The sequence below is a fragment of the Charadrius vociferus genome, unplaced genomic scaffold, assembly GCF_000708025.1.
Source record: "Charadrius vociferus isolate BGI_N301 unplaced genomic scaffold, ASM70802v2 scaffold484, whole genome shotgun sequence".
NCBI lineage: Eukaryota > Metazoa > Chordata > Aves > Charadriiformes > Charadriidae > Charadrius > Charadrius vociferus.
The window spans coordinates 47,493-60,569 of NW_009648074.1; positions in this window are offsets into that span (position 1 = coordinate 47,493).

Here is a 13,077-nt window from a genome sequence, read left to right on the forward strand (position 1 = left end):
GCTGTTCGGAGCAAAGATCATCGGTGGCAAAGCAGCGGCACGGCTCAGGGATGAATTACCTTCTCGGTTGTGATTTACTGGTGCTTTGGGGTTGGGAAGAGGCCGCAGGATTTTGGAAGCAAACCTGGTGGTGAAGGAGAGAGAGAGAGACTCGTAACATCAGGATTTTCTCATCATACTCTGCAAAACAAGGGAGGCCAAAAGGTTCTTCCTCTAACCGAGCCCATTATATACATGTGCAAGCCTGTACCAGCAGCCGCGTTTTTAGAAAGAGCCCATCCTCCCTTCCCGACTCCCTGCTTTTCCCTGCCTCCGGAATGACCTGAACTCCCAGAGCTCTCCTAATCTCAGCAATGTTTATGTCTGCCTGCCTTATCTGGGCAGTGTTTTGCAGGGGCACTCCCCTCCCGTTTAACCCCAGTCTGACACATGTAGGTGGGCTTTTAAAGAAAGAAAAGCTTCCCCTCACCCCTCCACCCCCCCGAGGAGAAGGGCCCCAAAGGGAGGCTGAATCCCTGTGGGAGCACTGGGGCCTCTCCCCTGCCCATCTCTGGCACTGCCCTGACCCACGCGGCGCCCTCACGCCTTACAGAAGAGGGGAGATTGAGATGAGATCTGAGGAAGAAATTCCTTCCTGTGAGGGTGGTGAGCCCCTGGGGCAGGTTGCCCCGAGAAGCTGTGGCTGCCCCATCCCTGGAGGTGTTCAAGGCCAGGTTGGACGGGGCTTGGAGCAACCTGGGCTGGTGGGGGGTGTCCCTGCCCAGGGCAGGGGGTGGGACTGGATGGTCTTCAAGGTCCCTTCCAACCCAAACCATTCTGTGATTCTATGATTTGGGTAGCAGGGGAATTGCTGCATGGCTGAAAGCAATCGGTGTGGGCAGGAGAGCAGAACAGGGTCAGGAGGAGAGCCTAGGAGGTGGCTCTGTAGGGTTAGGGATGGTGGGGTAAAACTTGGGGAAGGGCCGCTGGGAGAGGCTGTGTTGGAAGGCAGCCACAGCCCCACTGGAGGAAGCTGTTAAGAAAGCTGCAAAGCAGAGCTGCAGACAGGTTGTGACAGATGCCAGGACAATTCCCTCCCCTCCCGACCCCCTAAGCAGGCTTGAACCCGTGTTGAGCTGTATGGATGCCATGCCACGACAAGCTCCAAGGTTGGAAAACCATCTCCTGTGCTACCCACAGGGCGTTCACATCAGCACCCCAGGGCTCCTAAACCATGTGGGGAGGCACCACCCTGCCCTGGTGCGCTCCAGCTACAAGGCTTGACTGACAGCTGTCCGTCAAACAAGTTATCGGCTTACCTCGATGAGACAAATCACCATGAGAGTAATCATGACGATGAGAGACACCAACATCCCTAACAGGAGCCTGTCACCCAAGGCGTAATCTGGTTTCCACTGGGAGAAAAGGAGACAAAATCAGGAGGGGAGAGAGGGTTGCTCCTTCCATTCCCCGTTGTCCAGAAGGACACATCCAGCAATGACCAGCATCTCTCCTACCTTCCCTGCAGACTTCCTGCCCGCTTCCCCAGCCAGGGCCATGCCATTGGAAACATTTCCTTCCAGGAGACACTGGCCGGCGAAAGCAGAGGCTCCCTGGTCGTCTCGCCTCTCGCTGAGCAGCTTTATGAGCAGTCCCGTCTTCCAGACCATCTTTGCGCAGGCCAGCTGGAGCTCGGGCAGGCTGCAGTCCATCCGCAGGGCTCGCACCACCTGGGTGATGAACATCCGCAGGGCTTCGTCTGGGATGAGCAAGCGCAGGTGACGATTGACCTTGGTTTCAAAGACGTCTCCCAGAACCGGCGCGCCATCTGGGCTGTCGGAGCTACCTGGTTTATCGAGGAAATGGGATCCTTCCTTTTGTTGCTTCCAATATGTTTTTGGGGTTCGAGGGACAGCCTGTAAATGCCCACTGAGAGAGGAACCCTCTTGTTCAGCCGTGTCCTCTAGCGTGCTGCTTGCAGTGGGGGGGCTGGTGTTAACCAACAGGTTATCGGAAAAATGCTGGTTTGTGTTTAGTCTCTGCTCTGCTGTACTTTCTGTTGGCGTGGGCTCTTCCTCTGGATTCACATTGCCAAACGCCTTGTAGAAAGGCTGATTACTTTTGTTCAGATACGGGCTCTCCCCCTGCTTGTGCTTCCTGTAAGTCCAAACGTAGTCCTGCCGTGGCGATGGTGCTTCCTCTGCATCTTCTACATCCTCCGCATCCTCCATCCCATGAATTTTCTCAGTCTGTTCTGCAGTATTGGAATAATTTTGAATCTTAAAAGACCCGGACAACTGAGGGGCCTCTGCTGGGGAGCGGGAAAGGGAACGTTTTGAAGGAGGTGTGGATATTTTGTGTTGTCTGAAGACTGAGATGTTGTCAGTGGAGTTTAACCTGCCAGCTGCTTCCCAGGGGTTTAGTGCTGCGTCGTTCAAACCTAAGTCACGCTGCTTTCGCACCCAGCCCTTGGTTGTCTCTCCCTCCGCTGCTGGGATCTCGTGCACCTCCTGCTTCTGCATGGCAGGCGCTGGCGGGGGTGAGATGGTGTTTTTCACAATCACAACACTTTTAGCCTTGTGCAGCTTCTTCTTCAGCTCGGCCACTAGCACCTTTGCTAGAAAATAGAGTTTCCTTCTATCAGTTTCACTGGTCCAGCCCATGTGCTGAATGCTGTGCAGCATCAACGTCAGCTCCTTACTGGTTTTGCCTTCCTGCCTGGATAGGTGCTGAGGGGAATTTGTTCTGGAAATGTGATCATTCGGGTTACTGAGATCACCATCAGCGCTGGTCAGGCTCACGACAACCGCAAACGTTACGGTTTGACGGTCTCCGAGCAAAGGCTCCTCGGGCTTGAGGTTCAAAACTGTGCTGGCGTTGAGTTTTCTGGATTGTATCGCTTCCATTATTTCTCCTTGTGTCTCTGCCAGAGGATCTGCGCGAGCTGTAAAACACCAAGAGAGCAGATCAGTGACTCGGCATCACAAGAAGCTTTCTGCCAAAATACAAGGGCAAAGGTTTACCCCGAGCAGCAGGCGCTCATCTTTAAGACAAGGAAGTGTGTGAACTGAACGGTGGATGTGTTACAGACAGGAAAAATCTTGTTAAATCAATCAGATTATCTCATCGAGGCAGAACAGATAGATGTTTCTTTTCTTGTGTCTCCCAGGGCTCTGTTTGGATCAATGGGAAACATCCTGGAGGGAATGGGTTTGCTGGCGGAGAGTTTCCCACAGCTCGATACGAGCCAGTGTTGAGTTGCTAAAATTGCCATAAAGCTTTTAAACTCGGAGCGAGCCTGGAAAGCAGAATAGCCAAAGACACGGTGTGTGCCCCTGCTCTATTATCCCAACTAGCCCCTTTTCCCTGCGGTCAGGAAAACCTGGGATATTTCACATTAAAATGCCTCTGGGTTGTTGTCTGCCACAATCCGCAGTCAGAGCGAGCCTCTGATAATGGAGAGCTGTTTCTCTGTGGATGGATGCAGCTCCCATCAGCCAGCCCTAGAAGAAGTGGAAAACGTGGGGATTTGACCCAGAGCGATGCAAAGAGCCCGGGAGAGCTCCTGCCCCGGCACACAAAGGGCACGCGCTGAGTCTGCAGAGCTAGGATAAGTCTTCAAGAGTCCTACACCAAAGCTGCAAACACAACCTTATCTCTAATCCTGCTTTGCAGATAGCTTCATGCCAAAGGCAGGGTGACATGGTCAAGAATATTTACAGATTACAAAGGTATTTCGGCTTTTTTTTTTTTTCCCCCTGTTAAAATGATAGGAAATTGAACAGACAAATACCTTTGAGGAATCTAGCCCTAAATGGCTTAGCAGCCTGTTTTTCCTAGGCTTGCGACGAGGTTAGGCTCATTTGTCCACCCCCGGTTTGAAAATGAGTTGTTTGGGGGACATTGGCGACCTTACTGTACCTATTTGCAGACTTCCAGCTTGTCTCTGCTTTGAATAGGAGGATATTTACCCTGTGCAAAGCTTGAGCGGGACATTGCATTGCTCACGCTGCACAGGCTAGCGAGAGAATAACGATGTTTGGTGTTCCCCTAATGCCCTGCAAAGGAGATGGGGGTTACTGTCCTCTCTGCTACAAGCGGGGAGCAGGGTGGCAGAGAGACCAGGCAATTTTCTGAGGTCACCCAGGCAAGTTTTGGAGCCTGTATATCCCAGCCCCCCCCTCCAACACACTATGGTGCAGAAACCTCCAACAAGAGGTTTCTGCAGAGCCTGCCCAGGAGTATCCATGCTCAGTTATGGGTCTTGGAGTTTCCGGCATGGGTGGCAGGTTTGAGGTGCAGCTCAGCACCTTGCCAGACCCTTTAGCCATGTCTGTGCTGTGTCTGGGACCCCTCTGGCTGCTGGCTTGTGACTAGCTAAGGTATGGTGTCACTGGAAAGGCTCAGGAGGTTGTCAGGGGAAATTTGGGGGCTTCCAGTGCTTGGGAGTGGTACTGGGCATGCATGATTTCCTTGGCTAGATGCGCTGTGTGGGTTGGAAGCTCGTGTGTTTGTTTAGCCCAGCAAACTATTTCTTCTCGAGATAGTGTTTGACACAGAAGATATGTGCTATCACTAGTAACTTTTCAACCCTTGTTTTTTCCAAGTCATACTCTCAAGGGGAAGCTTTTTGTGCCCGTGGCTCAGGGAGCAGAGTCAGAGGCCTCCCAGGTCCCACCTGAGCTGCCTGCACTGGCTGATTTAAAAGCTTCGCACGGACGAAGCTCCTCTAGCTGTGCTCAGCGAGCAACGTGGAGTCTGCCTAGATTTAGCATCCCTGGAACTGGCTGGGGGCTATCGGGCTGGACTGATGCCATCGAGGTGGCCAAGGCTGTCTGGGAACAAAATGGGGTCATGCTACAGCATCTCCTAAAGCTACAGGAAACCAGGCAGATTTGAGGAAGGTACATCATCGGGAAGCCTACCGCACTGGGGAGCGCTGGTGTTGCACAGGTTCTCGCAGCGGAACTTGACGGTCCTGCACGGGGTTTCGGTGGTGTGTTTCTCCTGGCAGAGGCAGCAGGCCACGTCACTGGGCAGTTTGCTAAAGATAAGAGGTTACTGGAGAAAAACCCAGCATCTCAATCCATGTCTCTAAGTCCAACTCAGGTAACATACAGATCACGGTTTTGCTTGGATTTCTTCTACAGTTCTGGAAAACTTCCCAACCCACAGTTCTGATGGACAAACATGTTCTCCAGATTTCTAAGAGAGGTATCAAATAGAAGATAGGCTTCTCCGGTGGCATGAAAATGTTGATTTGAACTTTGAAAATTGAACCAATCTCAAAATGCTGTTTGAAACAGAAAAGCACCCCAACTTGATGTAAAACTTCCCTTTGAAAAACCTGGAGAATATAGTCTAAAAGGTGAAATTCTGTTTCTTAGCAGGTGAGTTTGGGAGGTTCTCAAAAGTAAATAGCAAACCTTAGGTTTACTGGGGTTGTTCTGATTTAGCCGTGAGTTGGTTTGTTTCCCTTGTTTCACCAATTACGATCTACTGGCAGCTGGGACTGGGTCCCTGCATACTCACAGCGTTTCCAAGCAGACTGTTGTCAGGAGGAGCGTGAGCAATGTCTGCTGAGTCACTTGTGTTGCACCCAGGTCTCTGAAAGGATTTGAAAAACCACATTAAATTTTCAGGCGGCATTACCGTAACTCTGCTCTGAGAACAAGCCTGGGTCCCTGATGATTGTCATGGTGTTTGCAGAAGGATCCACTTCTGCCTAATCAAAGAGAAATGACTCAAAACCCTATCGTTTTTCTGCTTTCACCTGTTCTGAAAAATGGGGTCTGAATCAGAAGGGGATCCTGCAGATCTTGTGGGAGATGAATGCAAACAGGAAGGATTCCCCGGCTCAGAACCCTCCTACTGCTCTCTCATGAGCGCAGCTCCAGTCCTTGAAGGGAGACACTTCTTGCTCAGGAGGATGAATCCACTGTGACCTTGGGCAGAGAGATTACACCAGTGAAAAGAGAAAATGTGCTGAGCAGAAAGCAAAGGGTATCTGTGGGAGAGCACGGCTGCGAGCAGGAAGGACCTCTGCCTCCCTGAGGAGTCACACAGATGCAAGCAGGAGCCACAGGATGCTGTGAATCGTGATCAACACTGAACATCACCTGCCCTGAGTTGTGTCAAGGCATTGCGGTGGGGATGTGGGGTGCGCAAGAGCCCAGGATTGCTGGCATGAGCTCCCCAAAGACCAGGATCCCACCTTCTCAGCGCCCAGCAGGAGTGGGGGCCATTCCACTGCCCCAGACCTTGACATCTTTGTGTCCCAGCTCCTTGGTTGCTTTGCAGCTGGGGACACACCAGAACTGCTTGGCCTCTTCCTTGCTCTGCCAGTACTGGGGAAAGACATGGACCTGTTGGAGCGGGGCCAGAGGAGGCCCCGGAGCTGCTGGGAGGGCTGGAGCCCCGCTGCTGGGAGGACAGGCTGGGAGAGTTGGGGGGGGTCAGCCTGGAGAAGAGAAGGCCAAAAAGGGGAGACCTCAGAGCCCCTTCCAGTGCCTAAAGGGGCTCCAGGAGAGCTGGGGAGGGACTTTTTCCAAGGGCATGGAGTGATAGGAAGAGGGGGGATGGGATCAAACTGGAAGAGGGGAGATTTAGATGAGATATTAGGAAGAAATCCTCGGCTGTGAGGGTGGTGAGCCCCTGGGGCAGGTTGCCCGGAGAAGCTGTGGCTGCCCCATCCCTGGAGGGGTTCAAGGCCAGGTTGGACGGGGCTTGGAGCAACCTGGGCTGGTGGGGGGGGTCCCTGCCCAGGGCAGGGGATGGGACTGGATGGTCTTTAAGGTTCCTTCCAACCTAAACCATTCTATGATCCTGTGATTTGTTCCTCTAGCAGAATAAGTCTGGGAGAAGAGTGAGATTTGCTACTGGATCTCTGCTTTCCTGACCACAGGGCACTCGAGAGAGACAAAAATCTATATTAATCTGGTAAAAATGAGTCAATACTCACAGATATTTGACGGAAGGCAGCTCAAAGAACGATGTGTCAGCAATAATGGACAGGGGGTTATGGCTTAGGTTCCTGAAAAAAACAACACACCGCTGTGAGTGGGTGATGGGAAGGATGTGAGCTGTGTGGGTTGGGGCACGTGGGGACGGCCTGTCCGCACCAGTCTGGAAAGCCAAGATCAACTGGCCCTATGCAGCAGGCAGTGAAGAAATGGGAGATGGTTAAAACACTTACTGTAGAGTAAAAAAACCCACAGACCCAGTGGTTCCTAAACTTTATAAACACAGCGAAATCAAAGTGAATTTCCACTAGATCATTGCAAAGTATTTCTGTGATCAAGGAGTTTTTCCTCTTTGCTGGGCTTCACATTTCTACCCTTTGAATAGCAGAGAGGCCCAAAGAGAGTTGTGCCTGTTGGATCTGATGCAGAATTACACTGAAATCCACTTTCCAGGCTCCTCTCTACTGTGCGAGTGGTGTAAAGACGTTTATGGTTGGTAAGGATCCAGCCCGCTTTTATGGATGGCAGATGTGGATTTGGCTGAACAATTTTTACTCAAACCTCCCCAAAGAATTTCCTTTCAAGTGGAGAACAAACATAGGAAATTTCAGCCTGAAGATAAAAAATTGGCTCAGTGCTACGTGTGTGAGGAAGGGCCTGGGATGAAGGCTAGAGGCAGGAACAGATGCTGATGGGCTGATTCACAAAATACATCAGGTCCTGATTATCTCCAGCTAAAAGAGCAAAAGCCCAGAAGTGCTTCTTCTGGAAAACACAACATCTCTTTCTTTCCTGCTCAGCTCACACCTTCCCTTTGCTTCTCTTGACCAGGGCTTTGATGTTATTTTGGAATCTAACTTGCCGTATTTTCCTACATTTCCACCGTCCATAAACTTTGACTCTATTACCGCATTCAGCCAGGCAAAGCTGTGGCCTAGTCCTAAGGGAATTGTCGTTCATAATTTATTCTCCCACCTTATTTGGTGTATATCACGTGAGAAGTATCGCAATTTTCAGGACAGCAGGGAGACTGTGATCTTTTCCCTATGTATATGAACCCTTGGTGGACAAAACGCCCTGGCTTCCCACTTAATTCAGGTCCAGGTGGCAACAGTGATCCTATCCCTGGAAGAGCTTCTCGATAGAACCGACTATGGATTAAGTCACGTTTTCTCCAGACACCGAAAGAACAGAGTTTCCCTTTTTGTGGATGTTTTTGAGACCTTTTGCTTTTAAATGCAAATATGCAAAGTGAAATTTCTGGCTAGAAATCCAGGTCATATCCCATACCCCTCATCACCCTGCCTCTTCTCCCTTCCCGCAGCATTTCTTTCTCATCCATCCCCGTGGCCTCCCTCCACTGCTGTTTGAACCTGATGCTGGTGCAAGGAAGCCATGGAGAAGACAACCAGGCCAGGAGAAAGTGGCTTTGAGGCTGCAGATTCTTGGTGGACCCTGGATGATATCTATAGCAAGATTCAGTTCCTCACAGATAGCACATCTGCTCTTCCCCACTGTCACTGCGGAGTCCCGCCCTGATCTACCTTTAGACTTTCTTCCACTTACAGCTTCTGTAAAAACTGCATCCCATGCCATGCCTGGAAAGTGCCGTTCCGGATCTGCATGATGAGATTTCCACTAAGGTTTCTGGGGAAAAAGAAGATCACAGAAATGAATCGGGTCTGTCCTACAGGAAGCTGGAGTGAAGCAGTATCGATTTGTAGGACATATGCAAATCCAAGGTAGAATAGGGAGGAAACTGCCGTTTTCTCATTTTTTCTTAACCTGTCAAGGAGAGGAAATGAAGTGCACATGTGCTTAATCTATTTCTGTTCCAGGATACAGCAAGCCTTCAAGAAATGGCTTCTATTATGGCTGCGTTTGGACAACCCTGCTATGATCTCCCGTCCTGTTGTGGGTCACCCCGCCATCTGCATTGATCTCTTGAGCTCGGTTAGTCTTTTAGCAGGAGAAATTTAGTCATTGTTCTAAAAATAACAGGAACATTTTCTAGCACAAAAAGGGTCATAAATGCAAACAGACTTCACTAAATACACTAGAAAGAAACTTTTATAACTCACATAAGCTGCAAAAAAGGAAGTGGCTCAAAAGCATGTTCCTCAATCGACAGGATTTTATTGAAAGATAAATCCCTGTTAAAATTAGAACACGAAATGTTAATTACATTTGCACTGTCATGTTTACTTTCATTTGCTTTGACACTGGCAGCATATATGTTACACGGCTCTGATTTCACGCGGTGGTTTTATCTGATACTAGCTTGCAGTGGCGTGTAACCTGTGATAACCCTCCTGACCGGAGGTGGCTTTCATGTGAGTGATTTTTTTCTAGCTCTGATCCCACTAGAATTATTTTACGGCTTGATTTTCCTCTCTGCTAACAGAAAAGATTCTTTACGCAGGCACAATTTAGCGGCTGAGGATGCATTTGCCCGAACCACACTGATTTGTGACCCTCCGGATGTGCCACAGAGATGCCACCTGCCTTCCCCCGGTGCCATCAGTGCTTTGCTTGCTGAAGTCAGCCAGAAAAGCCTGAACAGAACCTCTTGTTTGACGGCTCAGGGATGGGTTGGTAACCACATGTGTGATGAAAATGGTTATTTTTCTCTTAATCCCTCTTTGGTGAAAAAGTTATCTTAATGGGACCCTATAAAAGATGCAAAATCGATAACATGGAAGTCTGAAAAGGGCACAATGAAGGGGTAACCTAAACTCCACTTGATGTGTGGAGACACTCGGCATCTGCGGGATTCACCCGGCCTTAGCTTTAGAAACCAAAAGGTTTGTCGTCTCAGCCCGAAGGAGCTGCCCAGGCTTGTTCTGCAGCGAGAGAGAAATACTTCTGGGGAGTGATTCATCCCCTCCTCAGACAGGTTCCCAAGATCGTTTGGGTGAATGGGAAGTGCCTGTTCCTCTCCATGGAGAATAAAGAGCCTGGACAATTAGCTTAATCCTAGCCAATAATTAGCCATCTAAAATTAGAGGAGATGAATGCGCAAGGTTTCTTCTGTAGGAGATGCCCTCGCTACTGGAGAGGGTGTTCGCGGAGAGCGACTGCAGCTCTCGCCTGCGGGGTCCAGACCTCCCAGGGAGGCAGCTGGGCGGTGGGAGGAAGGTCTTTCCACGTGCAAGCTCACAAGTGCTTTGGAGAGTTCAGTTTTCAGCCTTGTGGAAGGGGAGCGTGGCTGGAAGCGTGTTTCTTCCCAAACGGACTCGTTTAGCCTGCAACCCACATCCTGCAGAACATATTTTCTGCTTTTAAGTTCTTGGATCCCTCTTTTCTACAAAGTAGGGCACACGTACCTGCTAAAAAGACACGGGGAGGGGGAGCTGGTGGGGGCAGTGGGCCCCAGCACTGGTGCTACCTTGTTTTCCACCTTGTTTTCCCAGCACTGAGACAAGGCTTAGATGCAGCCCTAGGGCTGGCTCACCGCAGGAGCAGCTCCAGAAAGGCCAAGACCACCCTGGACTTGGCTCCTTCCAAGCCAACATCAGTATTAGAAAACACAAAACCTCCCTTTTTGCAGGAAAAATCCAAGCATGTAAGGGTCACACTCAATAAATTAAACTACAAATGCAAATGGTGATGGAGCTGAGATGCTTGCAATGGTCTACAAATACAAGCAACAGAGGGGATTTTGGGACACCTCTCTGTCCTCATGTCAGCTACTCTAATAACAGAGGAACAGGACTGAAAACATGACCCTCACGAGCCAACTCCAAGCCAGGGCTTCCTTGGCGATCAGCTTTTTCACACGGTACTATTTTTATCTTTGACATGAGGTTTGTATTGAGAAATGAGTGTACCCGTGTCTCCTCTGAGGCTCAGGTTATCTGGGCTCTGGGCACTAAAGCTCCGAGCCCCCACGGGGGGATTTATTTCTGCTGCTTAGCCTTTAGGATAACACAAGACAGCGTGACAGAGGCCAAGCAGAGGACGGAGAATAGGGCAAGATTTTGCCATTCCTGTTTCACACTTCCTTTGCCTGCACCGCACAGGAAACCCCAAAATATGTTAAAAAATTAACTTCAACGAAAAAAAAACACCCTAATGCTCTTCCCTCTCAGAGAGTGTTAGAGACAGAGCACTTGTTGCAACTTCATGACATATGACATTTCATATGATGTCCCCAGATGCACATTTGTTTCTTCTCCAAGGAGAGGAGGGACTCCGCTGGATATGGCCCTGAGCAACCTCATTGATTTTTAATAGAAAAAACCTGTGCTAGCTGTGAGGTTAGCCCTGCTCGGAGCTGGAGGTTGAAGCAGAGATCTACCAACCCCAGTCCATCTGGGATTTCAGGCAGAGGAAGGGGTAGTACAGACTTTTCTCTTTTCACCTCAGATAGAGAGCCACCACAGGGGCTATGCCAAGAGTGGTCAGCAACACGGGGCTCTGTCTTCAAGGCAACGGAGGTCTTTCCAACCCAAACCCTAGCAGAAGCAAGGCATGCATGGGTTTTGCCTTGTTCTAGGTGGTTCTCATCCCAAAAATGTCGGTCGTCAGATAAACAGAGCTGGAGCCAATCTCCCAGGGTGTGAGCATGGTACCAAAATCTGGTGATTGTTACAACAAGCAGTCACTTTTAGCTTGGGGTTGACTACAAGTCATCCAATATCTGTGGGAAAGGGCAGCAGCCTTCTCCTCTTGGTTGGATTTGGGGAAATGAAAGCTGCACTATGGCCCTATGGGAATCCTCCCACCAGGCACTATTGCAGCACCATGACACCCTGCTCTGCTCTGGCTCTAGCTTGAAATCGAGGAGGAATAAAGCACACAGGCATGGCGGTGGGTCGAGCGGCAGGGGTCCAAGGGAGGGTGAGGCAGTAGCCCACCATGGTGGGCAGGGGATGGTACCTACAGGTGCTTCAGCAGCAGCAGACCCTCCAGTGAACGCCTCTTCACTGCCTGCAGATAGTTGTCCTGGAGGACCCTGGAATGAGACAAACGGACATTTACTGTAACACTTCCAGGAGGAAGTGGAATTTTCAGGGGAAAATATCCCGCAGTAGCTTTACTAAAACATCTCTTTGAGTCACCACAGGGATCATCACCACTCATTGCAGGAGCAGGCACTTGCTCCTGGGCTGCTGAAGCTAACTGAAGCCTGATCATTGATTAAATAGGCACAGGGGTGGTCCCGCAGGACGGAAGGGACATAGCTCATGGCATTTCTTGCCATCCTAGGAAGCCCTGGGGATTCACACCCCTCCTTGCTGAGCAGCTCAGCTTTGAGTTCAGATGGAAATGGTTTCTTGCTGAACAGCTCAGCTTTGAATTGAGATGGAAACAGTTTGTGTGGGTGCTCGTACTCGCAATACCCTTGGCTCAAAAACCAGACGAAAGGATTGCAAATACCTAAATTCCCGACATTTTAAATGCTAGAGGATACTTACAAGGACTCAGCCCATGGGTATTCCCTCCATGCTTGTTTTTCGATGGAAGAAATCGAGTTGCCAGTGAAATCGCTGAAAAAAATGATTGACAGTGTCACCCCTCCAGAAAACCCCTTCCTCTGCAAATCTGGCTGCTGAGGGGGAAGGGGAGTTTGCCTGGAGATGCAACAGTGTGCCAAGCCTGGCTTTCACCCCTTAGCACTGCAGCACCACCCCCCCCAACCCAAAATGTCTCCTGCTGGTGACTCTCCTGGGTGTCTCAGGAGGTGTTATAAGGAATAAGATGCAGAGGAGGGGAAGAGAGAATCATAGAATCATCTATGTTGGAAGGGACCTATAAGATCATCCAGTCCAACCATTAACCCAACACTACCCTAAACCACTACTAAACCATGTCTCTCAGCACCACGTCTGCCCCTCTGTTAAATATCTCCAGGGATGGCGCCTCCACCACTGCCCTGGGCAGCCTGTGCCAGTGCTTGATAACACTTTCTGAGAAGAAATTTTTCCTAATATCCATCCTAAACCTCCCCTGGCACAACTTGAGGCCGTTCCCTCTTATCCTATCACCAGTTCCTTGGGAGCAGAGCCCGACCCCCCTTCACTACCCCCTCCTTTCAGGGAGCTGTAGAGAGTGATGTGGTCTCCCCTCAGCTCCTCTTCTCCAGCCTCAACACCCCCAGGGCCCTCAGCCGCTCCTCACCAGACGTGTGCTC